At 42.7% G+C, this 27,511-nt stretch overlaps 1 protein-coding gene across 3 annotated transcripts in view; it reads right to left on the bottom strand.

Annotated features, from left to right (window-relative positions):
• TNRC6B (trinucleotide repeat containing adaptor 6B) overlaps window positions 1-27,511 on the bottom strand; it is an 82,862-nt gene that overhangs the window by 39,957 nt on the left and 15,394 nt on the right. The gene's annotated exons all lie outside the window — the stretch shown is intronic.

The raw sequence follows: 27,511 nt of genomic DNA, 5'->3' as shown, positions 1-27,511 counted from the left end.
CCACTAAATGGCTTGTACTGAGAGTGTAATAAGCCATTAGATAGAAACAGAGATACATCAGTCTCTATAGACCATGTACTGGTTATTTAGGAACCCTGGAGGCAATGCAGCACCTAAGCTATGGAGCTGCAGGCGCAAACTTTGCATCACCCAGAAAATGGATGGCATACACGTGTAAACCGACCTGTGGTGCAGATTTTATATCCGCAGCATGTCAATCCTGTGGCTTTGTATTGCAAATGTCAACTCTTTGCATAGGGTTAAACTCCGGGCAAAAAAAACAAAAAACCCAACAACTTCAACAAAGTCTACAAGTCAAACCTGCACCGTCCCATAAATGCCAGAGCAAACCGTATTACTTATTTATTCTGATTCCATATAGCGCCATCATATTCCGCAGGGCTTTACAGACATTGTCACAGTCTCATATAGCAGTCACAAACTACACCACCTATCAGTACATCTTTGGCATGTGGGAGGAAACCCACACAAATGAGGGGAGAACATACAAAATGCTTGCACGACTCCTGTGCTCCTTGAAGTGACCATACGGCATTACATAAAAGTAGGAAAAACAGCCGAACAAAGCCTCGTCTTTCACGCTGTGGTTTCTGTGTACGTTTCACACACCAGCAGATGGCGCTATGCCATATAGTAGCATCCAGTAATAAGGTATGTAATAATAAATGAATGTATGCATCTGGAGCTTTCCCGGCACTCCTGTCACCAGGTCAGAGAAGCCCAATGACATGCATCACTGATCTCCAGGCGCTGTCACCCTGAGCATTAACAAGTTTAATTATCAAAATCCATTCAGCCATTCCAAAGATATAAGTCCTTTTGGTGTTGATACAAAATAAGATATACTAGCCAAGTGGTGACACTACATGACATACAGCACACAGAGACCCCAGAAGCGCTACCTGCCCACTCGGCTAGTAGACCCCAATTTGCATCAACACTAAAAGGGCTTATATCTTTGGAATGGATGAATGGATTTGGGTAAACAAAACACCAAAATGCTCAGGGTGACAGCGCCGATCAATGATGTAGGTCATTGAGCTTTAGTCCCGGTGAATGGTTCTCTCTAAACATATACAAGCTGCTTTGTGAAAAGTACCTTATGTATACGAAGGGTGTCCTTACTTTGCCCTGACAGAGGATATCAGGATCTGGATTGAACATGTTGGAAGTCACATGTCCAATCTTTTGTCACTGAAGCTGCTTCTAGAGGTATCTCAGCAGTATATATCCCCCCGTGAGGGTTGAACAAGTGCTTGGGTGTAATACAGCTACCCTCAGAAAAATGCAGAGAAACCTTTACATTTCCAGTTAAAAGGTAAAGTATGTGCTTAAGGCTACAAGCACAAGAAAATGGCATTCATTTCATTAATGTGGCCAGGCTGCAAGATGCACAGACCTGTCCTGAGTTTTGCCTGGTGGATGTGTACATGGGGACATAAGAATGGGGCAGTGTGCAAGCCTATAAACTCAAGAAGAAATTGTCTATAAGAAACCAGATTCCAGCTTCCATTTTCAGAGGCCCCAAAGTACATGAAAGATTGGCTACTATGGCAATAGAGTCAGCGGTCAACCCATGTATATGACTACAGCAATCTCATAGGGAGAAGCACCACATATGCAGGTCAAGAAGCCAACCTTGCACGTTCCGGGGAGAGGAGAGGTAAAACTTGCTGGCCATCTGGCCATCTCCGGGTCACCCCTTAGTACATGGCTGCGCAGAGCAGTTTATACTATCTTAGTTTTTCCAGATCAGCCTGCACAGGGCAGATTACACAGGAATTAGGACTAACCACACCCAACCGTCTGGGGCAGACTCAATGGAGGAGTGTTCGCAGTACTCCGCATCATCTGAGGTCACCGCACTAACGCAGCAACATGCCAAACAAGGTCTACAACCCAAAACACCCCGGGCTAGTAGACACATTGTTCCTCTGGGAGAGAAGCGGCGGTGCAGTCACAAGAACTTCCAATAGATAAATGATGATACTCAGGAACCTTATAAAGAAAAATTCCTACGCAAAGAGGTTTTGTTAAGCTGCCAAATATTACAACCACTTATAAGCTATAGACCAAATTCTCAGGCCAAACAATAAGGCCTATAGACAAATGAAAGCACATTTCTGGCTAAATTTACACGTTCGTGTTTAGGCTACATTGGCCACATTTCCTAGCCCTACCGCAGCTCGAATAAAAGGAGCGCACTTCATTGTAGATCTCTATGAGGTTCAGCTGAGGAGTGATCGGGGCGATGAATGAGACAGTCACTAGGACAGAACACAGACCTGGATTCAGCCTTTGGCTGTGTTCACATCTATGTTGGAGGTTCTGTTAGAACTGCAATGGATGCCAGACAAAATCACGCAACGTTTGTCACTTTGTATGGTAAAATGACAACCCCCAAACCCACGGCCATGGTCTAGAAGGTCCGTCAGACCTGTTGGAGTTTGTCATGTCACAGATCCAGCACTGCCGTCATTTTTGCTGTTCTGCTCCTATGACAGATGTGAACGGCATCTAAAGCCAGCTATACATATCAGCAGTTGGCTGAATGGAGGCTTAGCCTACCTCAGAACAAAAGGTTTGGGCAGTTGAAATCCAGATGGCAGGGCTCCATACCCACTAGATCAGGGATTAGTAACCTTCAGCACTCCAGCTGTTGTGAAACTACAATTCCCAGCATGCATCCTTGCTCAGCTCTTCTCACAATTCCCACAGACTGTAGTTCCACAAGAGGCGAGTGCCAAATGCTGCAAATCACAGGTTTAGATGGTTAGCTGGTGCTGCTAAACAGGGAGAGTTTGGCTGACATACATCTAATACAAGGGGAGATGATCTCTGGCGCTCCAGCTGTTGTGAAACTACAACTGCCAGCAGTCTCTGGTTCTTGGAACTACCACAGAAGCAGATTGTGCATGCTGGGAGTTGTAGTTTGACAGCAGCTGAAGGTTGCTGACCCTGAACTAATAATATGCAATGCTAGGTTCACACACAGCATTTTGGAGAAAATGTCATGTTTAGAATTGCTTTTTTAGGGCTCGTTCACACGGGGCAAGAGGGAGCGGATTTTGGTGCTGAATCCGCCCCCTCACAATAGAGGTCTATGTAAACCGCTAGCTTACTTTTTTCTGTGAGCGGTAGGTTTCTTCTCACAGAAAAAAGAAGCGAGCTACCCTTTCTTCATGCGGATTCTGCGGCTGATTCAGCCCTGGCGTCCACCTCGCGGCAGCACCCTCCGGATTAGGCCCATTCATTTGGGCCTACTCTGGAGCGGGAAGCCGTGACTGTCGGAAACTGCGACAGCCGCATTTTGGTCCTATTCTGACGCGGCTTCCCGTGTCAGAATCAGGACCAAAATACGTCATTCCTTGCCCCGTGTGAACGGGGCCTTAAGGTTGATTTTGTTGGCAGGGACATCTATTGTGTACATTGAAATGACCTACCTCACAATGACTTAGTTTGGGTTTTTTTGGTTGTAGTTACAGTTGTAATAAATGTGATGAAAAACGCTTAAAACTCTTGGTTTACATGAAAAAACACAAAACAAAACACAAGTATGAAAAAAATCCTGCTTTTCCAGAACTGCTCTAGTCAACTGGAAGTGATTTTGTTGCTAAGTAAAAATCTATATGTAACCACCACGAGGCGCTGAATGCTAAAGGCATGTAACCCAACTCCCACCATAGCTCCAAGATGCCCGAAGAAACAGAACTATTCTCCAGGATCCTCCTGGATTGGGTTTCCATGGGCAAACAATACTGGAGACGGCCAAGCGGTGGCTTCAATGGTGTAAGGCAGTGGATTTCATCCTGCAACCCCCGGGGGAACATAAAGCTGCTGAGAGGACCACTCCATAAAGATGACAACCTGAATACCAGCTTATTTGCAGTACGTGTGCCCCGATTCATTATTCACTCCTCACTGACATCAGACCTCAGAGAAGAAAGAGGGAACACCGTGACAAGTAATGAATCCAGTTCACTGCTCTCTCTCTGGACATTACTGTGGGGGTCCATTATACTGTGTGGGGGCACGAACGGAGGTATTATTCTGTTTGTAAGGGACAATACTGGGATCATTATACTGCATGTGGGGCAAAGAGGGGGTCATTAAACTGTTGGAGACACTAAGGGCATCAATATACTGTGTGTAGGGGCACAGAGTGCATATTATACTGCACAGATCATTTGCGCTTTGGAACTTTCCCAGAGGTTGGTCCAAAAATGAAAAAACAACAACAAAAAAACAAAACAAAGAGTGAGCGACCTCTTGGAATCCTTGCCATAAAAATTTCTTCCTGCAAATTCTGATCAGATTCCTGCACTTCCCTGCCTCCAGGCTTCATGTACACGTCACAAATGGTTTACGAATGCACTGAAATAACAGAAAAACACTGGGTTTTTCTAGCTACAAATAAGCAAACATGACATCTCACCTACTGTATTATCTAGTTCACAGGTTACCTAGTCTTTTGATGCAGCAGAGTAAGAAAACACTTGCACTAGTGCCAGACAGTCCAACCAAACACACACACACTCTATACTTTGGACACCAGGGCTGGGTACAGGGAAAAGGCCATGTGACGGTAATCTTGTACTTGGGTTACACTGTCACTATTATCATCTACACAGAAAGGTGTTTCACGCACAGGATAAGTGATCTGTAGGAAGACTCTACAGCGTGGGAAGTAGTATTGGTAATAAAAGAACCTGCAAAAGTAGAGCTCATAAAATTTCAAAGAATGGAAAGAGACAAGATTTTTCTATTATAAACCATGGCTGTAACAGCGTCTTATCCCTGTCTATGCGCAGCATTTCCAGGGCTGTGGAGTCGGAGTCTTGACAAGAGGTGTCCAGGTTCGAGTTTGAAAAAAAAAAAAAAAAATTACTTAGGCTACATTCACATTTGCATTGGAGTCTCCATAGGAGACTTGATACAATGTCTGCCTGAAATAAGTGGACAAAAAATTCTTGTATGAACAGACCGCTGTTTTAGTGGTCTACATGCCCGTTGTTCCGATCTTCTAATGGAGAAACAACACTAATATGAGCTTAGTGTTAGACTTTGAACAAATAAAATGGAGATTTTAAATTCTTTTATACAGGTAACAATAACACAAAAATAACTAGTGTATAGTTTGGTACAAATTTACTCTCACAGAAATACAATCATTGGCTTCTTTCTGTGACTTAGAGGAGCTTTGTCTGTGTCTGACCAAGGCTGTCAGCCATATATGAAGGAGTTGGGCATTTGGTATTACAGAAGAGATAGTCCTGTGCCGATCTGTAACAACCCTGCCCAGTCCCCTTTGTGCCCCTAAACAGTTACAGTGCCCTCTCTTGTATAACACAATAATGCCCCCCTCCCCAGTGCCGCACACACTTTCCTAGTGACCTCATTCTATATCATTGAGTAACCATGTCCTCTCACAGTAATAATGCCCCATAATGTGACCCGCACAGTAGAGGTGCCTGCACACCACAAGTATCCCTCACACTATAAGGATACAGAAAGCTTCCTCAAATGGCTGGGAGGTATGTAAATGTACTGGGCAATGGTGGAGAGCTTCGTTCAATATACATTACATGAATGTCAGCCAAACCTAACATTTGCAGCACTGTGAATGCAGCCCAAGGCTATGAATAAGGAGGATACTCCGAAACGCGTCAGCCGGTCGCACCATACTAATAAGGGTTTTTTTGTCCTCGGTTTTTCTCCCCTCTTTCATGTATTCTGAATGTATTTCCTTGCTTTTGTGCATTCTGCCCCAGCCAAAGAGGTTTTCAGTTTTCTCTGCTTGGTTGACTAATCTCTATTTAGATGGAGGAAGAAAAGAAAAAAAAACTATGCATGGGGAAATAATGTACCATACCATAGACCAGGGGTGGGCAATTAATTTTCCCATGGGGCCGCATAAGAAATTGAAACTATGCTAGAGGGCCGCGTCACGGCAAATTTAGCTCCACCCACTTCTACGTTGACTCCGCCCATTCCCAATCATCTTTCCATGTGCCCCCACACAGTATAATCCTCCTACAGTCACCCGTACATTATATGTCTCCACATTGTAATGTTCCCTTCCAACTGCCCCACAGTATTAAGTCCCCCTCCTGGTGCCTCAGTATAAACTGGTGGAAACTAGAGGGGACATTAAACAGTGGGGGTAGTTGGAGGAGGGCAATAAATTGACAGCTGGAGCGGGACATGAAACTGGGGGCAACTAGAGGGGGACATTAAAATCGGGAAGCAGACATTAAACCGTAGGGGTAGCTGGAGGGTGACATTAAACTGGGGGCAACTAGAGGCAGACAGGTCCCCCTCCAGCTACCTCCATGGTTTAATGTCCCCCCCAGTCTAAGTGCCCTCTTCATCAACCCCCAGTTTCATGTCCCCCCCCCTCCCTCCATTTCTCCCTCAGTTTCATATCCCCCTTTATTTTCCCCATTTCATGTCCCCCACCCCCTCCATCTGCCATCTCTGCCCTAGTATAACATTCCCCTTCCATCTCTGCCTCTAGGTTGCTGAGACACACACATACAGATAGATAGACACATATAGACACACACACACATATAGACAGACACATAGACAGACAGACAGACACACACACACATATAGACACACATATAGACACACACACATATAGACAGACACACATATAGACAGACACACATATAGACAGACACACATATAGACAGACACACATATAGACAGACACACATATAGACACACACACATATAGACACACACACATATAGACACACATATAGACAGACACACATATAGACAGACACACATATAGACAGACACACATATAGACAGACACACATATAGACAGACACACATATAGACACACATACATATAGACACACACACATATAGACACACACACATATAGACACACACACATAGACACACACACATATAGACACACACACATATAGACACACACACATATAGACACACACACATACAGACACACACACATACAGACACACACACATACAGACACACACACATATAGACACACACACACATACAGACACACACACACATACAGACACACTCTCTCTCTCCCCCCCCCCCCCTGCAGCTCACCTTACATCTCTCACTACTTTATGACACGCTCCACATCTCCATCTTCGGCCGGCACTAATACACGCCCCCTAGACACGCCCCCCTAGACAGAGCTGTGCGGGCCGGACTGAATCAGTCAGAGGGCCGGATATGGCCCGGGGGCCGGACTTTGCCCAGGTCTGCCATAGACCATCTGGCTATTCATCGCTGGGCAGTATCAGAACTAAGGTAGCCGCTGACAGATCCCCTATAATGCCTCACATGTAATAGAAGATGATGAGAGGGTCGCTGCATCATTGGGGATATTTACAATGACGTGTGATGGTGACAGTTCTGTGCACATCGGACGTCTACACCAAATGAGAAGCGTCATAAAATTAAGGCTGTTGTAGTAATGGCTCTGCTTAGAAGCTTACGCCTCAGTTTGTTATAGAAAGTGGAAACTATATTTCCTTAATTTGCACAACCTGACAACGAAAAAATAAAAATAACTGTAAATATATATATATATATTTATTGACATATCCCTCCCTCTCAGTTGGAGTCCAAATCTGCGCTCCATCAGTCCCCCTTACTGTCTTTATTGTGTAAAACAAAGGAAAACACAGTGCAGTCCCATTCACTTCAATGAAGTAGGGCAGCATGTTCCCCAGTACCAACAGGTGTCCAGGGTGCTGCAGTGCAGTAAGAGACTGAAGGGGACAGGGCAGTGGCTCAGGGTTCAGATGTGATGGCTAGAGCTCAGTATACCACCAGCAGTGGGGGGCACTCCCATGTCAAATGTTCACCTTGGGGCACGGCCATTCCTAGTTACGCCACTGGGCAAAGGAGAATGCGGATCCACAAATACATAGCAGAAATTCTGCCACAGACCTGTCCGACAGGTAAGTGTCCATTAGTATTCAGTGGTTACCAGCTATGTTGCAATGCCGGAGCATGGATACAAACCACTCCCTATACAATGTGGAATACTTGTAGTTTGCAAATAGCAACTTGAGGCCATTGTTGTCCTTCTTAAGTAACCAGCTGTCAAACAAACCTTTGATGGAAGTGACTTTGCTGATTGGTAAACCATTTAGTGTATAAAGCAAGGTTACAGTGCCAGGAGTGTGAAGGAGGACCATGGAGGACCACAGTGACAAACATGGGTTGAACCAACAAGACCAGCAGGATTCTGAGTTATTGGGATATTTGCAGTACTGGATGTCTACGTTCCAGAAAATAAGTCTTCTGAGAGTTACCAAGTTGTATAAAGTGGTGCCAAGTCACAAGTTTTTGTCAAAAACCATAATTTATGCATAAAGTTGTGACTTTCTGCTCCATATTCTGACTCTAAGGCAACCTTGGCAATTTGCAGCATTACTGAAACTAAAAATCAAAGCAAAAAAAAAACAAAAACAAAAAAAACCACCTTTTGCCTGCAGGCACTGCCCTTTTTTTGCCTTGTGTAAATGTAACTTTATTGAGAATTTGCTTCACAGACCGTCAAATAATTGTAACCGACATACAAAGGATGTTCTTATACTTCTCCCTTCTGCTGAATCCATTCCTGTTTTGGCTCAAAAAGCCGCAAAATCCTCAACATAAACACAGCTTTTCCACAAAGTGTGGCCACAGCCTAAGAGTGTTTATATACAATGTGGTAAAACTGGGTTCGGACTGCGATGTGTGAACACGCTCAGCCTTTCAAACGCAAAAAATACTATTTATGCTAAGGTCTTATGTAGAAAAACAGCTAAAAATGGATGGCGTAAACAATGCATCGAAAGAGTGTTGCTAATGCTTACGATTCCGCAGCTACAATTAACATGCTGTGATTTTCGTAAGCGAGTTTTTAGAAATGTGGCTTTTATGCAGATTCCCCCCAATATGTGGAGGAGACAAAACGGAATCTTTAAAAGAATAAATAAATAAAATAATCAGACCCTTTTTTTTTTACGCTGAATTTCCTCAGCAGAAAGTGGGGCCGTAGTCTTAGGGTCCATTCACACGGAGTAATGTGCCGCGTGATGGATTGTATACACCGTGTTATTTTGTGGCCGTGATTTTGTGGCCGCAAAATAACGTGGCGTATACGATACAGGCTCCCATTGAAATCAATGGGAGCATTTACAGCGTGCAAAGTCTCACATGCCGTACATTACTCCGTGTGAGTGGACTCAGGGTAGATTCACAAGCCATATTTTATGGAAAAGTGGCAGAGTTTTTGTAGACAGACGTCAGGATTCAAAAATGATGGGAAATATGGAACTTGCACAGATTTGGCACAAAAACACTGCATCAAAAGTTGCAATAGTGCCCCCCCCAAAAAAAAAAAAAAAAACTGTGCGAAACTGCTCTAAGGCGAAGGCCCCATATTGTGGAAGCATATTTCTTTTTTTTTCTTCTTAATGTAGATTGTGAGCCCCACTAGAGATCACAATGTACATTTTTTCCCCCCTATCAATATGTCTTTAGAATGTGGGATGGAAATCCATGTAAACACGAGGAGAACATACAAACTCCTTGGAGATGATTTTATGTCCTTGGTGGGATTTGAACACCAGGACTCCAGCGCTGCAAGGCTGCAGTACTAACCACTGAGCCACCGTGTGGCCCCGGAAACATAATATTTCTGGCTGCTGTGGAAACCAGTACCAATACCAGTAAAGTGAAGCAGATTTTGGTTAATCTCATTTACACACTGTGGGAAAGCTGAGTTTTCAAAAACATGGCATATCAAATTTATCTGCGGTAATGTGAGCAGTTTCTCTATAGATTTAATAAGGGAACAAAAACTGGCAAAGGAAGAAACGCCACAAAAATGATGTCGAACAAAGCGCAATTTTTGTTTGTGTGGTTTAAAAAAAAAAAAAAATCTGATAGTAATTGTAACGCTTTATTATTCCCTGTGGTGGCGCTGCAGGGAAATGAAAACAGTGTCCGTTCATATGTTCTCCAGGACAGAGGCACTGACAAGGACCATGGTCTGACATGTGAAAATAAGTTTTCAAAACTGGACAACCCCTTTAAGGCTGAGCAACATAAGCAATAGTTTGAGATAAAATGAACTATAAAGCCTCATTCACACATTACCATCTTGTGGATTAGGAAGCCAAAATCCACAAGATATCGCAGCATAATTCATGCGAATGAAGTCTAAGAATATTGTAGTCACGCACTGGAGATCCAGATCGGTGTACATATCACGTTATCATGTTGTGGCTTTTCAGACCTGCAGCAGATTTCTTGCAGAGCCATATACAGACTGACATTTACAGTAAAATCTACAAGCCGAGTACGTAGCTGTTTAAGACTTTAGGTCAACAATAAAGAGGTCTTAAAGATGCTGGGAACCAACTATGTAGGGGTGTCGTTTCTTATTAGGAAGAGCACCAAACAGGCATAAGTAAACTTATAGACTGTGCAATACTCCCCTGGGGAAATCTATACAACCTAGCACCCGTATCACAGGCCCCAGTAGTCCCTGACATCGTCCCTGTGGGCAGAAAGAGCACTGAAGCCCAGGGGTGGTGAGTAACACTATGACGCTAGGTTTACAGAGACTCTGTCCACTAATAAGCAGTTACATGTGGAAACCCACAGACCCCATAGACTATAATAAGGGTCACCAGGTTTCCGCCAATTTTATACTGAAAGCGGCAGAGAGAAAAATCCTCCTTGCAGGACTTTTCTCTCCAATGATTTTAAGTGGATTCTGCAGCAGAGTTTCATATGGAAACTCCAACACAGATGTGAACCTAGCCTTAGTTATGTTTATTCACCTCCCCTGGGCCTCCATTCATTATACTCTAAGGGGCTGAACAGTAATTTGTTTGTGATGAACCCCAACAATTCAGGTTCAACTAAACCCAAAATGGTTAGAAAATCCCTATGTATATGGGATTATTTAATTTTATTCATATAGGGGCCACTATGGAACATTATATTATGAGTAGGGTCACTATGGGACATTATACTGTGTGGGTGGTGCTACTATTGGACATTTTATTACATGAGGGGGGCATTATTTTACATGTGGGGCACTGACTGTGCCATTATATTGAGTATGGGGGCACTGAAGTGAAAATTCTACTGAGTGTGGGGGCCATTATACTTCATGTGGGGGCACCAAGGGAGCCATTACATAATTGTTAACTAAACCTCCATACAAATCCTTATTTTAATAACATTTTATTAAGTGACCACTACATTTGGGTAACTTGGTTGTGATGTCTCAGTAGCGGGTACTTTGCTTGTAAAGGTTGAGAATCGCTGTCCTAGTCATGTTGTAAGGTCTATTAAAGGGACGGGATTTAGAAAGGAAAGCCATGTTCTACCAGGTTGGAATAAAGGAAATGCTTTTTCTTTTTTTTATCTGGGAAGAGGTCATTTGTATCACGGTAAAGTATATGGATTGAGAAGGATCATTGTAGGATGAAGGCAAAAAAATAGCACAAACGATTAGTAAAGCTGAAATTCTTGTCTCAATGGTGAATGCCAAACTATCCTCCACTATACTTTCCCCAATATCTACTATGAGGAAAAATTGGTATTTCAATTAGTTTCCACAAAATACACGGAAACTGGCCTTTCTGACCCCGGCCTGAATGTTGCTCATCCGTGAATGGGAGATCACATGACGGGCCAGCGAGCTGTCAGCATCTATAGGAAGCTGCTAAATTATGTATTCAGAGGCCTGGACAGGGGAAGAGCCCATAATGAAAAGCAGATGAGCGACTATTAGCAGACTACATATACCAAACCGCCATAACAGAAGGCTCAAATGACATCCGTGCAACTATAGAAAAATTACATCAGGCCGCTTGCTCGGTTTTACCACCGCAGGCAACTACTGAACTTGAGACCGATTTTACTGTGATTTTTGTATATGGTTTATGCAACAAAAAACTGCATACAAGAATAAGTTCTGTCCGCCACAATGTACATCACAGTAGGAGGGAAAAAGGGACTCTGAGCCGCCATATTGTCCCTCTGCAGGAGCCCCTTAAGTAATATAATTAGGGATGACCTGTCGGCTCTCCTGACTTGTACACATAAATCCTTGTATTCCCAATGAAATAAGACTAGAGAAGGAATTAGTAACCTTCTACACACTAGCTGCTGTAAAACTACAACTCCCAGCATGCTCCATTCACTTCTATGGGTTACTTCAAGAAGAGGAGAGAGAGTACGCATGCTGGGAATTGTAGTTCCTCAACAGCAAGAGGGCTGAAGGTTTCCAACCTCTGTACTAGAGCATCTCACCTTCCAACTCTGTGTTGTGCTGTTCCACAAGGGCTGGGAAGGGCTCAGCGCAGAGTTCTGGGCATGGCACATAAAGGGCAACCACATGGGGACTGATCTCAGTGCATTCATATGTGGCTCTCTTAGGCTGGATTCATACCTGTGACTGTAATGGAAACCACAAAAAAACCACATTATAGCCATGGGGTCTGCCAGGCTCTGTGTGTAACTGCTGTTTTATTGGTCTGACTCGCCGTCGTACCCCGAGGGACCTGAATAACGGAGAGCCCAGTGCAATTGTGAGAACCTAGCGTAACCTGTATGATCACCCCTCTCTCAAATATATTGTTTTGAGGGGGTCTAAATCGCAGACAGACTCCTTTTATAAGGGCTCTCGCAAAGAGCTGTATTGGGCAACTTTCGGCACCTGCACTGGACACAACCCATGGCTGCGTAGTGTTGAGTGCCAGTATTGCAGCTCAGCCCCATGACACTAGGTCACCACATAGGACACAGATCAGACTACTTTAGGCTCTACGTTGTGCTCAGTATGGGCACCAGAAGTGGCCATGTACACATGACCGGACAGGCTATAAAATCCATATTCCTGGACAACTCCTGTAATTTTGGCCTACTTTGGGTGGAGGACTTCTATCGCCGACTCATCTGATATACTGAAGCTTGATTCTTTGATGGAGTCATGAATGTATTATGTAGTCAGGCATCTGCATATCATATAGGTCAGGCCATCTAAAATAAGAAAATAATGATCTTTTTACTACAAAAGACATATTTTTTACTGTAAGGGCAGCGAGGCTCTGGAGCTCAGATGTGATGGTGGGCGGATTCATTGCGAAAGAAGGGTCTGGATTACTTTCTTGAAAGGAAAAATATTCCGGGTTATAAATCTTGGTATAGACATGTTGATGCTGGGTTTTATACGGATTGTTGGATTTGGAGTCAGAAGGATTTATTTATTTCTTTTATTACCCCTGACACGGGGCACATAGGGTTTTAGTTGTCTTCCTATGGATCAACATTGTAGGGTTATAGGTTGGACCAGTGTCTTCATCCAACCTCATCTACTATGTTACTATGTAATATCAATTCAGTCACAATATTAAACAGCAATTCTGTCCATAGTACATGTATTTGCCCATGCACATTAATGTGAACACAGTCCAAGAAGATTTCTAGACACATAGGCTACCTGATTCCTGGAACTCCTCCAGGAAATAACACTAACATGTGGTAGCCATTCCTATGTACTGTCCTAAGACTGTACTGTCCAATATACACTATCCTATGACAAATAAGCCCAGCGTATCTTACCCTCGCCATGAAGATAACACACCTGTCCCCTGGAATAAGTATCACTAAATGTGTACTCTCTCAGCAGTGACCTCACCCAAAATATTGGATTCCTCCAGACACCACACAGGAACATGTCCTTTATATTATACTACAGAATGGTGTAACATTTTGACTATTGCATTGCCCTACAAATGCTGCCTCAGTGGCTTGAGGTCACCCTGTGCCCATCAAGTGAACTCTGCTCATTGTGTGCGGAGGCCCATACAGGGGGTTGCTGGCTCTGCATCCCAAAATTCAGACCCATATAAATAAGCAGCTAAAACTCTACTCCATGTAAAATAGCAGCAAAACTGAGAAGCCCAAACAGTAGTGTCCTGCAAACTGCTCCAAAAACCATCCCATATCAGAACTACAAAGAGTTAAAAAGACAAAAAAAGTGGTACCCATATGAATTACATTAAAACTTTTGGAGGTGTGAAAGGGGATGTCACCAGTCCCTCTCCAGCAACCGACTGTTCTCAGTAGTCAGGTAGGGAGCCAGACTTCCAGCCACAAGGACATTGGCAGCGGGGGACAGGACTGTGCATGGTTTTCTTTTAATATTACGTCTCCCTTGGCCTCAAATTCCTGGACAACCCCTTTAAGGCCTTTGACACTTGTGGTTTTCATCCATTCCTTTGAGAATATTGAAATGGATCAGTCTAATGATGGATAACAAGGAATTCTGAGGACCCCCTTTGACTGTAAGGGGCATGAACCTGGGCCTAAGGGTGAATTCACACTGAGTAAACGCTAGCTTATTCTGAACGTAAAACACGTTCAGAATAAGCGGCGTCTAAAGCAGCTCCATTCATTTCTATGGGAGCGGGGATACGAGCGCTCCCCATAGAAATGAATGGGCTGCTTCTTTCACTCCGTGCAGTCCCATTGAAGTGAATGGGGAGTGCCGGCGTATACGGCAAGCTCTGCTCATGCCGGAGCGTACACGCCGGCACTCCCCATTCACTTCAATGGGACTGCACGGAGTGAAAGAAGCAGCCCATTCATTTCTATGGGGAGCGCTCGTATCCCCGCTCCCATAGAAATGAATGGAGCTGCTTTAGACGCCGCTTATTCTGAACGTGTTTTACGTTCAGAATAAGCTAGCGTTTACTCAGTGTGAATGCACCCTAAATCTGTTTTTTTGCCCCATAATGTGCAAACACATCAAAAATAAACACAAAGTGGTCCCTCGACCGACTATATTGTAACATAATGACCCCTCCTATTAAAAAAAAGTTACATTTTGGGTCTGGCCAAACCTCCATTTTCTGGTGTTCGGCTGAAATAGACATTTTGGAATTTCACTACCCACAAAGTATTGTTATACTCTGGGATGTCTTCAAACCCTCAGAGTAAAATTAGCAGAGGCCCAGGAGAGGAGAGTAAACATAACAGTGTTACTTACCCTCCACCCCTGGCCTCAGGGTCCACGACCTGTACGGGCCTAAAAAGGTAACAAACCCTGAACCAAGGGGAGGTGAGCAACACTGCAGCGCATACCCCTGGGGATACCAGGGCCTAGGGTATACCCAACAATGTAGAGGAGCAGAACCCTGACCTAAGTTTTGCACTCAAATTATTTAAAAAGGAGTGAGAAAGAGCAAAGCAGAGGACATCTTCACATGATATGAGCTGCAATGTAGGGCCGACAATTCACCAAAAAATAACCGAACTTCAAAATAAGATAATGGATATGATTTGTTCACTTCGGTGTTCTTTTGGTTATTCTACCTGCAATTTTGTTCAGACCGAACTGAAACTACTATTATACTCTGGGGTCACTTTATGACTCAGACTCCAGAGTCACAACGCTGTGTGACCCTGTGATTGGGCCTCAGTGGTCCCTGATGTCATTTTGAAGTGCCAAAGACAACAGGAAGTTGCACTGGAGCCCATGAGAGGTGAGTAACACTTTTTTTTTTTTTTTTTAAATGTTTGCTCACTTCCCCTCGGCCCATATTATACTCTAGGGCCTACAGATACCCCACAGTATAACAGCAGTTCCAATCTGGCCATGTTAGGTCTGAACAAAACTTCCCGACAAATTTCGTACTCTCATACTGTAAAACGAGTGTGGTTTAAAAGGGGTGTGATCTAAATTGGCATTAATGGGAATCGATTAATCAATCAGGATTTTGATTGAGCCCTACCAGAACATATTAAAAAATGTATGGTTACAGTATTCTTACTAATTTTCAAAAAGGAAAAAGCCTTCAAAGCCTCGTACCGCACTATATGGAAAATGGAAAAGCTGGATTTGTTTTGTAAATGTGAGCAAAAACACAGCTGAGTAGTGACATGAAAGACCTGCAGCACTGCTCTGAAAACTTCAGAACGTATTACAGTCAAAGTCAAAGAAAAATGACATTCTGGACCACCAGCAATACAGCCAGCATTGTACCCATCAATGTGACATTCTTCTACTCCAGAGAAGAGGACAATGGTCAGGGGCTCTGGAGTTATAATGCACTGCTGACATCTGCTCTTCACAATGGGATATGAGGGCCCGTATGGACAATGTATCTTTAGCATGGGTAATAACAGAACAATTTACACGAGGACTTTTTATGGTGGTTGCAGTTATTGGCAACAACCGCAGCAAAACTACTTGCCACAATTCCTAAAAATCACTGCAAAACAATACACCAAAAACTCCTGTATACGTAAAATAAGAGCCAAGTCTCAGGCTTTTCTCCACATCCTGTCAACAGCACATAAATAATACACAACAGGTGTCGGTGACTACACAATGAAGAGTAGGACAACACACTCCAAGCTTAGCAATCCTGTTCTAACACAATACATTCAGAAAAGTAGAGAGCTGGGTATATGAATGCTTCTGCCCACGTCATAAATAACCAGCAGCTGGGGTACAAGCACCTGGCACCGGGTATAGCGACAGACTGGGAAATAGCTGCTTTCTGGGAAAAACCGAGAGAAAAAAAAAAAGGGAAGACATAGGTGCACAAGAGAGAGCATGTAATGGACACATGGTCAGAAAGAAGATTAGACGTCAGCATGCTGACATTACTGTGATCCCTAGACCATATGGAATAGCCAGAAGCAAGCCGTCACCCCAGAGGACGTCTAAAGAGTCACAGTAACAGAGGTAAGTCTGCACGGACACGACTGAGCGTCCAATAACTACATAGTATGTCCTATATAGATCCATGGAAATGATTCAGGACCACGCACTGAAATCAACATAAGACGGAAGGCGCTCAAAACGTCATCCGAGTGCCTTCGGTTAAAAATTGGACCCCTCTTGCGATGAATAATTGGTCAAGTGCATGACGCCTTATGCTGTGGTCACAGTGTGGCCGTTCAGGAACTCCGCCTCCCCCCCCCATTCCACTTAAAGGGGTATCCCCATGAGCATAATCCTATTTATATTTGTAGATAATTAAAAGTTAAACATTTTTGCAAATATAAGTATTAAAAAACCTGCAGAGTTGTAAAGATTTTCTATAAATATGTTAGTGGTGATATATGTTGTTTTGATCGGTTGCCATTGGATACAACCATGAATGCAGAAACTGTCTGTGGTCTGGGACCGGTCAGGAACCTAGCCATGACTTCCTTATGGTAGCTGGGTTATTGGGAGGAGACACTACATGTATCCCGGCCACAGCAAGGAAACCATGGCTGATTTTCTGACCCTAGGAAGGTGCTGCATTCACGGACGTATCCACTGGCGACCGATCAAGACAACAGCTTGTGACTACAGAATATTTAGAGAAAATCTTTAAGACTTCAAGACTTTTCTCTCTACTGATTTCAGCTGCAAACCGGGTGGTAAACTGGCGGACCCCATTATAGTCTAAGGGGGTGTTGGGTTTCCAGGGGTAACCGCTTTTTAAGCACATAGCGTCTTTCGGGTCCCAAACAGACTCGAACAAGGGAAACTTGGAACACTAGTGTGAACCTATCGTTAGAGAGATGTGGGGCTAGAATTTTACAAAATACACTCTCGTAAAGGACTGAAGAGGATGTTAAGATAACTGCAAGGTCATGTTCAAGATATGTTTGCATGCAAGTGTGAAGGAAAGCTGAAAGCACAGCATCAGAAGAGCTCTACAAGAACTACTGTGTGAACAGGATGGCATAAAAGCTAAATGTGAAGAATTTATAGGGAACCTGTCACACTGGAGATACAGTGGGATCTACCAGTAGCAAAGTATATACAGATATACAGAGTATTTTCCTACAAAACTTTGCATTAGTCAAAAGGGCGTGCCTACTCAGTGATTGACCGGTCCATCTGTACGTACAGTCATACATGGAAGGCTTTCAATCATTGAATAATCCCACCTACTGGACTCCAAAGCAGACTCCAGATCTCTTATTCAGTAAAGGAGAACCTACACCCCAATAAACTATATATCATTCTCCTGCTCTATAAAATGCTGCCAGTATATTTTGGCGGTGACAGGTTTCTCTACAAATAAGTGGGTGGTACAGTAGCTCAGTGGTTAGCAATGCCGTGCTGGAGTCCTGGGATCAAATCCAGCCAAGGACAACATCTGCAAGGAGTTTGGATGTTCTCCCCATGTTTATGTGGGTTTCCTCCCACACTTCCAAAGTTTCCATGGGGAATTTAGATTACAAACACTACTTGGATCATTGACAAGATCTGTAAAGTGCTATACAATAATAAATAAGAGGCAGCCATCTTTCACAATAAGATAGTTGTAGTTTAGAGCCACTGAGGGACACTAGATGTTTCTATCACTGTGGACTAGATTTAGTTGATCATATCTTGACCTAGCATTGGTTTGTCAGAAATACCAACACTTTAATACCTTATACACATGTTGTAGGCGAGTTGTGGCTAGTGCCACAGTTCTGAAAAATGGTGTTAAATCTCACAACCTCAACTTGTTACTAAGACCTACAAACACAGGCAACTATAAAAACCAAACTTTTACAGACAAACCTTTTGGTCACAACTTTACTAAAAGTGGAGCTTCATGAAACACCCTAGAGAACCATCCACAGAATATGGCACCCACAGATGCACGTGACCACGTAGGACAGAGCTGTCATACAGTACACACACTCGGATACTTGTTTGTTTGCCAGTATTTGCTGAGATCATGGAAATGCCGTTACATAAAGCATGGCTGGCAAAGAAGTCATGTGTGATACGTTCAGCCAAACTGTGATCTCTAACAAACATGTTTCCAGAATCTCACTTCTATAAGAGAAGTCACCAGTGAAAGTGACAAATGCGTCAGCCAAGACTGTACCAGGACCTATATTTATCTATAGATCCTATGCAATGGATGAATACACTTGCTCTAGTAGAGCAGTAATAGGTGCTCTATGGTGGCATCACAGAGGGGCAACATAGAGCCTATTGGTGGGGCCTATTCAACCATTAAAATATTCTCCTCTACACTTAACATACATTGTTCTGTGACAGTGTACACCCATACGTGCACTCTGTATCCCCCTCTGTATCTACATAGACAAAAGTCAGTCCTCGTATATTAGGACCCTGTAGTAATTGCCCCCATATCAGTAAAACAGATAGCACGCTCTGGGGCACCGTTTTATTTTTTATTTTTTAACATTTATTGAAGCACATGTTGAATACTGAGACAAGACTCTGCCGGACACTTCTGATGCTCGTCGCCAGCATAAAGGAAGGATCAAGTAAGTTAAACACCTCCCTGATCACAGACCCCAGGGGACAGTCGAGCCTCTACCATACGTACTAACTAGACTGTCACAACTGTATGGTTGACATTATTTTTGGGAAGTTTTAATAACCCATGTACTGGCATGAAACACTCCTGAGATGATGGCACGGGCTACTATAATCCACAGCGTTTTGTCGCCATCTATACTAAAAAAAGATCAGGGGGGTTCACATCAAAAACACAGAAGTATAAAGCACTTTTGATACTTACTATCCAAAAGTAGATTTTTGACAGAAATATGTTAAAATTTTAAGTTGCAGTAATGTTCTGTAAACAAGGCCTCAAAAGGGGTCTTCCCAATCACAATACTTAGGCTAGGCCTACACAGCAACTTTGGGCAAGACTCCCATTGCACTACCAAAGATCACCAGGTCAACCTGTGACTCCTTCACTCATGTTAGTGAATGCAGTTGCATTTGGACCATGGTGTGCTCAGTGTTGCAAAATTCAGACTTTTTTGTACCTTGACGCCAATGTGACTCCATTCCCTAACATGAGTTAAGGAGCCGCTGGGGTGACCTGGTGATCTTTGGTCATGCAATGGGAGTCATGGCCAAAATCGCTGTGAAGGCCTAGCCGTATCCAAGATGGCGCAATATAGGAAATAAATGTCTGATAGCTGGAACCCAGCGTGATCACCAGATGTAAATGAAGCAATAATACACATGTAGCCACCACTGTATACACATATAGGAGACTTGTGTATTACAGTGTTCATCAGTCCATGTATGTCAATGCAGGGGTGACCATGCATGTGATCCACTACTGCTCCACTCACACAGGGAAGATGGGAATCCCTGATTTCTGGGGGTCACAAGGAAATACACCTTCAAGGAATTTGAGAACAAGTTCCTATAGAGAATGCAGCAGTCACTCTGTTGAATATCAAGGGTATAAAAAAAAAAAATATATAAAAAAAAATAATGAGGAATTTGACACATTATAAGGAGCCGCAGCGGTTCCCAATGAGAGGTAGCCAGGCCTGTCCCACCTCTTCTATTGCATATTACCTTTCCTTCATGTAACCCGGTCAGATGTCATCGAAACACAGAGCCCACAACCCTGGATGCAGATTCTATGGGCTTATACTGGAAGGTACGGTTCAGCCGTTCGCAATGAGCTCTATTTCACAGGTATGTAGTAAAATTGCAATGTGAACACCCAAGTAAACTAGAACTGCCCATCTTACCCGGATCTGTACGGACAACAATCGCCATATCTAGTAACCACAAACACTGCACACAAACTAAGCGAATAAAACTACACACAGCCCACCGCCACCAGCCATCCATCCGGTAATGATGCCGCCGATTAACCACGCGTTAGCGCATTCATACAAATTAAACATCTGTTTATTAAACAGGATGACCGCTCGTATAGCAAAGATAACCAGTCATGCCGCATTTGCATATTCGACGGCGATCTAAATATCGGTGACTTGCAGACGTTTTTTTTTTTTGCCGCTCCAGGAAGGAAGGGGTTAAGGCGCACACATAGAAGAGAGATTTAATCCTATGTGACACCGCTCTCAAACAATAATTAGCACCTTTTCCCGAGCGCGGAGCACAAACACACACCCCTCCAGCTTTTAAAAATAAAACCCCGAGTAGACGCAGATCACAAACATTGCAGATGCCTGCAGTTTGCATATATACAGTAGCCTTGTACGCATTCAGGGAAAAAAAAAAAAAAAAAAAGAGCCCCCAACCCCCACCATACTCACTCTCTCTCTCCCTCCTCCCCCCTCCCTTCCTTCCTTCTCTCCCCTCCTGTTAGGCCTTTAGTGGCTTTGAAAATGCAAATCCGTTGATATTTCAGCAACATTCACTGCTGTAATCTCCAGCCGTAACTATACCGAAAATGACAAAGCCCTCAAAACCTGTCACCTGAACCCCCCGACAGGCACATACGGAGGGCTGGCTGAAACGCCAGAATTTTTTTTTACATTTTTTTTTATTTGCAGAATTTGCATAAACATACCCCAGCCGGCGTGAGGCATAAAAAGGGTGAAGTGTAACCCCCCCACCGCGGTAGGCAATCCTTGCATTTAAGCCTATATCAGGAGGCTAGAAGTTCCCGTGCACACATACACTGCAGCAAATCATCTGGAGGTTTTCCACTCTCCCGTGCCGACAATATAAACAATGTGTACAACCCCAGCAAAAAAACACAAACCCTACAGATGGCAAAACAGCAGCTCGCTCTCCCCCAAAATGACGCTGCAACACAAGCAGAAGCCGTAGTATAGATACGTTTCATGGTACTGACCTTATAAAGTGCAACTGTGCTATAATCCAGCGATTTGAGGCATACAAGGTAAATCCAGTACAAAAAAAACAAGAAAAATACACAAAATAAAAATAGACGGAATCCAAAAACAACAATAATAATAAATTCCAAACACACTTTTGCTTTCTTTTTCTCTTTTAAAGGTAAATGTGCATAAACCAGAGACTGGCAGCCATTTTGCATTGATCGTTCTCTCTGCTCTCTCCTCCCTCTAGCTCTCTCTCCCTCTCTGAAGGAAGCAGCTTTTTTTGTGACCTTCAAATAGAGGCAGGTCATGTGACCAGGGCTAGACTTGTCAATCAGGGAAGCGAGCGAAAAAGGGGGAGGGGCTGCCAGCCTTAAAGGGGCAGCAACTAGTTTATCAGCATGGTTACCTGATTTCTTAGTAACCAGAGGACACAGAAGACATACAAACACGAAACGCTCCTCTTACATGTGTTTGGGTGTGAATGAGCAGAAAAACACACACAAAGTGTGTGTGTGTAGTATATATTTTCTTCCATACACATTGCACGCTATTATATATATATTTATTATAGCGTGCATAATATGTAATGTGTACATGTGTATAATATATTATATATATTATATATATATATATATATATATATATATATATATATACGGTATATATATACACACACACACACATATATACATATATATATATATATATATATATATATATATATATATATATAATCACACACAAAGCACATGTGCATACATATAGACACACAACAAAATACACGCCAAAAACAAACAAACCCTGCAACAAACTCTCAGAATATAAGCCAGAATCATGGAGGAGATTACTAATTATGAGCTGTATTATTTTAAGTACGGCAATAATGGCACACAGTACAACACAATTCTTAAACCGGTGTGTAATAAATCCAGTGAAGCGTTTTCTCCTTTACATCACCTCAAACTAAAGTCTTTACGGTTCCTTCAAAGTTCTTATTTCTTTTAAGCTTTAAACACTAGTAGTTTTTTTTTTATATATTTTACTGCATTTTTTTAAATTTTATTTTCAGTGGCATTTTACATGTTGTTTTTTTTAATTTTTTTAAATAAAATCCTATAGAGAGATCTTTTGGTGAAAAGATAGAAACAGAATGCCCTACTCATAGCATGCTGAACTTGCCACGTAGCCATAAGTAACCGCACAATCTGAATCACATTGTCTGAATATATTACATGTTATATTTCTACATCGACTTTAAATTAACATCTGGTCACAAAAATGTAGGAAAAACGTCATAAAGAATATAAGCCACTAATGTATGGAGATAGATAGATAGATAGATAGATAGATAGATAGATAGATAGATAGATAGAGATATATCTATAACAACCCATAATCTTCTGTCCCCAGTGCTCCGGTGTCTCCCACCACACTCCAGTCCTGCCCCAAGGTCTTGTTTTGGTGGAAGACCCCTCCGCACATGACCACTGCGGCCAGACAGAGAAAGACACAGGACATCACAGGTGACACATGTGAGTAATGTCCCAGTTCCATTACCTAGGCCCTGGAGCGGGTCTCCCCCCCCCTATCTTCCCCAGCCTCACTGAAAAAAAAAAAAAAACCCTGTACAACCCCTTTAAGATACAACCACACAGGACATACTAGCGGCATGGTGGCTCAGTGGTCAGCACTGCTGCCTTGTATTGCTGGGTCCTCAGTACAAATATTTGTATGGTGCACATCTCGTTACCAGGCCGATGTCTAATTACTGTGCTGTGATTGCAGAAAACCACGCCATGCACCTGTGTGTCCATCACATGACCATAGACTATAAACACTACATGATCATGGACTATTTTTTATCTATTGGAAGTAAGGCCTGGTTCACATCTGTGTTCAGTATTCAGTTCGGAGAGTCTACTTGGGGAGCCCCTGACCGGAATACTGAATGCATTAAAACGCGGTTAGCTAAGAAATGACACGGATCCCATAAACTATAATGGGGTCCTTGTGTTTTCCGCAGAAGAGAAAAATGGTGCTTGCAGCACTTTCCTCTCCGCATGATTTGTGCGGAAAACACACAAACCCCATTATAGTCTATGGGGTCCGTGTCATTTCTTAACTAACCGCTTTTTAATGCGTTCAATATTCCGTTCAGGTTGGGGGGGGGGGGGGGGGCAAGCAGCCTCCCCGAAGAGAATACTAAACACAGATGTGAACCAGGCCTAAGAATGAATGATACAAAGAACTAAAAAAATCTAAATAAATTGATACAGAAAGTGGTTTGCAAAATTGTACAACCTCTTTACATCCTCTGCCCCTTTGGAGCACTATTGCAAATAACATATTGCATGTAAGTTAGCTCTGTGTTCTTACATGAATCTGCATCACATGGGCAGACTGTTAGCTTAGTACATGTGACCATGCACCTCTTGTTACACATAAACCAGAAGAGAAGAGGGAGCCATCCCAGAGCCCAGGAGAGGCAAGTAACACTGTTTTTATGTCTGATTTCCCCCACAAACAAAACCACTGGGTGAACCTCACAGACCCAACACATACTCATACAAAAGAGACAGGACCTAAATAATCACCATTAACTTAAATCAAGATAAAATGCACAATTAATTGCAATTTAGGAGACCATTTCCAGATGCATACAGCAGACAGAAGACTGCGACACCTGAAACGGTATAATTGTAAAGTAACAACATTGACACAAATTGGCCCTGGGCATTCTCATGGCATATGATGGGTGCATAGGGCACTAATGGCATATGATGGGTGCATAGGGCACTAGTGATAAACTGTCCACACATGCAAAAAAACAACAACAAAAAAAACCCTGCATTTCTTATCCTTCTTCCTTCTACTAAATCGACTCCCAGTTTTGACGACTAAAATAAATAAATAAAAATTTAAAAAAGAAATATAAGACAATAATTATATATATATATATATATATATATATATATATATATATATATATATCACAATGCACCACTGGCTCACATTCACACTTATCTAACCTTTCCAGTTTTGAAAGAAACTCTTTCATGCACAATGTCCACTAAGAACAAGCACTAAACCCTCACATATGTAGACGACCATGCATAGAATACTGTGTACCATAATATTCACTGTGTTTCCACAGTATTTGAAGTGGTTCTATAGGAGATACAGAACAGAGGTGAAAATAAAATGTTGATACTGCCATAGCATAGCATAAGAACCAAATGTTAAATCTATACAAACCAGTTTCCAAATTTGACTACATGCAAGACCCCGAAGACCTCATTCACATGTCTGTTTTTAGCAGGTGAGATGTCCATGTTAATCACAGACAGCATATGATCATTGACCGGCCTGTCCGTTGTTCTGGCCTGTTGGAAGACCTGAGCAGCAGACAAGTGGACCACTAAAATCAAAGTCACATACGGAGCCCAGGAGACCCGGTTGACTATAATGGGATCCATCGGTTGTCTGATGTTAAAGTGAAATCAGCAAATGAAAAAGTTCCAGACAGACACTGCAACGCAAGGGAGACTCTAAGGCCCAGTTCGCATCTGCGTTCGGCCATTCCATACCCCTATCCACATGAAATAAGCAGAGAAACGTCCTGCAAGCAGCACTTTTCAACCGCATTTTTTGTGTGGAAACCACATGGACCCCATTATAGTCTATGGGGTCTGTGGGTTTCCTTGGGTAACCGCTTTTTTATGCGGATAGCTTTCCGATCAGGGTGGTCTCCAAGCATGCTTCCCGAACGGAAACTCAAATGCAGATGTGAACTGGGCCTAACACAGATGAGAAAGTAGCCTTATCTGTATTTTGCATCCATGAAAAACAGATCATCCTTTATTTTCTAAAGCATTTCTGTTTGCCAATTTCCATTTGTTTGAAAAGCTCTTTATATGGGATACGCTCAGGTCACTTTATCCTCCGCTGATCTTCAGGTGGACGCTACGATGGAGTTTCTAGAGTAGACTCCGACGCAGATGTGAACCTTGCTTAAATAGTACACTACTTTGCATTATATTTTAAGAAGACTATTACATAGGCAGGGAAACATGGCAGCTGAGGCTACATTCACATCTTTGTTGGAGTCTCGGCTGGTGTCTGAATGAAATCACTGGATGAGAAATTCATGCACGCACAACTTTTTCAAAAGGTGCTTAAAAAACAACGGACCCCATTTAGTTAATGTGTACAATGTTTTAGCAAGCCGCGTGTCCATTTTTCTGGTTCTCTTCTGGCCGGCCTTATGCTAGTGTGAACCTAGTGGCAGCTCTCTGTGGTTGAATGCTTTCCCAGTCTTTGTATATGTCTCCTTTCACACTTAAAAGCAAACATACTAGTAGGCTAATTTGGAACTTAGATTGGGAGCCCAAAGAGACTGACGTGAGTAAAGAATCTCTAAACAGCCTGGTGGAATCGGATGGTGTCATATAAAATAATGAGAAATAATTGACAGATGGGGTCTCTTAGAACAGTCCTGTTTGGCTCAGACATGTAAGGCCACAGTCATTTTTCATTTTTGTTCCTTCCTTCCAAAAGACGTAACTTTTTTGCTTACCAGCCCAGAGAGGCGTATGAGGACTTATTTGCAGGGCAGATTGTACTTCATAGGGTTACAATGTAATATTCTGTACAATGTAAAGGTAAGAGGGTGTTCCCACTTGCGCCTGGATTACGTCTGTCGTGAATATCATAAAAACAGATTGGGAACGGTTTGCAAACGGTCCGTTTCTAAACCCTTTTGCTACAATGGGTTTTTAAAACAATCTCAGGTTTCCGCCATTTTCACCTCTCCGCCGTGAATCTGCTCTTTTGGACGGAGACCAAAGTTGGACATGCAAGACTGTGTCCGTCTAAAAAAGGCGGATTCACGGCAGAGGCTACAAATGGACACCTGGGATTGTTTTAAAAACCCATTGAAGTGAAAGGGTTTACAAACGAACCGTTTACAAACCGTTCCCAATTTTTTCTTTTTTTATATTAAGGTGGATTCACAACAGACGGATTCCAGGCACAAGTGTGAACGAAGTAGAAGCTGGGAAAAATTCAGAATGAAGTGGAACAAAAAAAACCCCCCAAAAAACAACTGGATCATTTTCTTATGCGTTTCATGTTAAGATGTTTACTATCCATAGGACAGAGGAGAAGCATAACATTGCTAGCAGTGTGACCCCTGACCCAGCAATAAGGAGAATGGGGGACTAATAAGTACACCATGCCTCCTTTTTGTGAATGAAGCACCAGTGCGCTTGCATGACCAGCGCTCCATTCATTGCTGTGGGGGCTGTCTGAGATTACAGTCACGGCAGTCCCACAATACTAGCAGTCCACTTACAGGAAAGGGGGCATGGGGGACTTTGTTTCCCATTGTCTCCTGATTTCTGGGTAACCAACCAGCAGTTGGACCCCAAGTGATCCGACACTTCTTCCTTATACCTACTGGAACATCAATTTAATACTTACAATATCATGAAAGAAGAAAAAAAAAGTGTTTGCTTGCACCACCATATTGTGACACCCTAACTTTTTAGGGGAAATTAATACCATTTTGAGTAGTGACCTTTTTTTGAGAACTTTTTATTATAATTTTTTTGGTGCCGAAAAAAATGGCAATTTGGTCATTTTCATTTTAGTTTCCTGCCAAAGCATATTCCAAATAAGACCATTTTATATCTAATATGGGTTATTTTTATGAAATCTAGGGGGCATTTCAATTTTTAAACTTTTTAAGATGATTTTTTTTAGCACCCCAAGAGATTTTCAAGCGGCAATGATTAGACTACATATACCATAGATTGTAACACTACTGTATTGTAGTCTATGGTAAAAGCTCTGCATTACTGCTGAGGCC

This window comes from Leptodactylus fuscus, chromosome 9 (genome assembly GCF_031893055.1).
Source record: "Leptodactylus fuscus isolate aLepFus1 chromosome 9, aLepFus1.hap2, whole genome shotgun sequence".
In the NCBI taxonomy this organism is placed as follows: domain Eukaryota; kingdom Metazoa; phylum Chordata; class Amphibia; order Anura; family Leptodactylidae; genus Leptodactylus; species Leptodactylus fuscus.
Note: the sequence above shows the minus strand (reverse complement) of the source record. Positions and strands in the feature narration are given on the sequence as shown.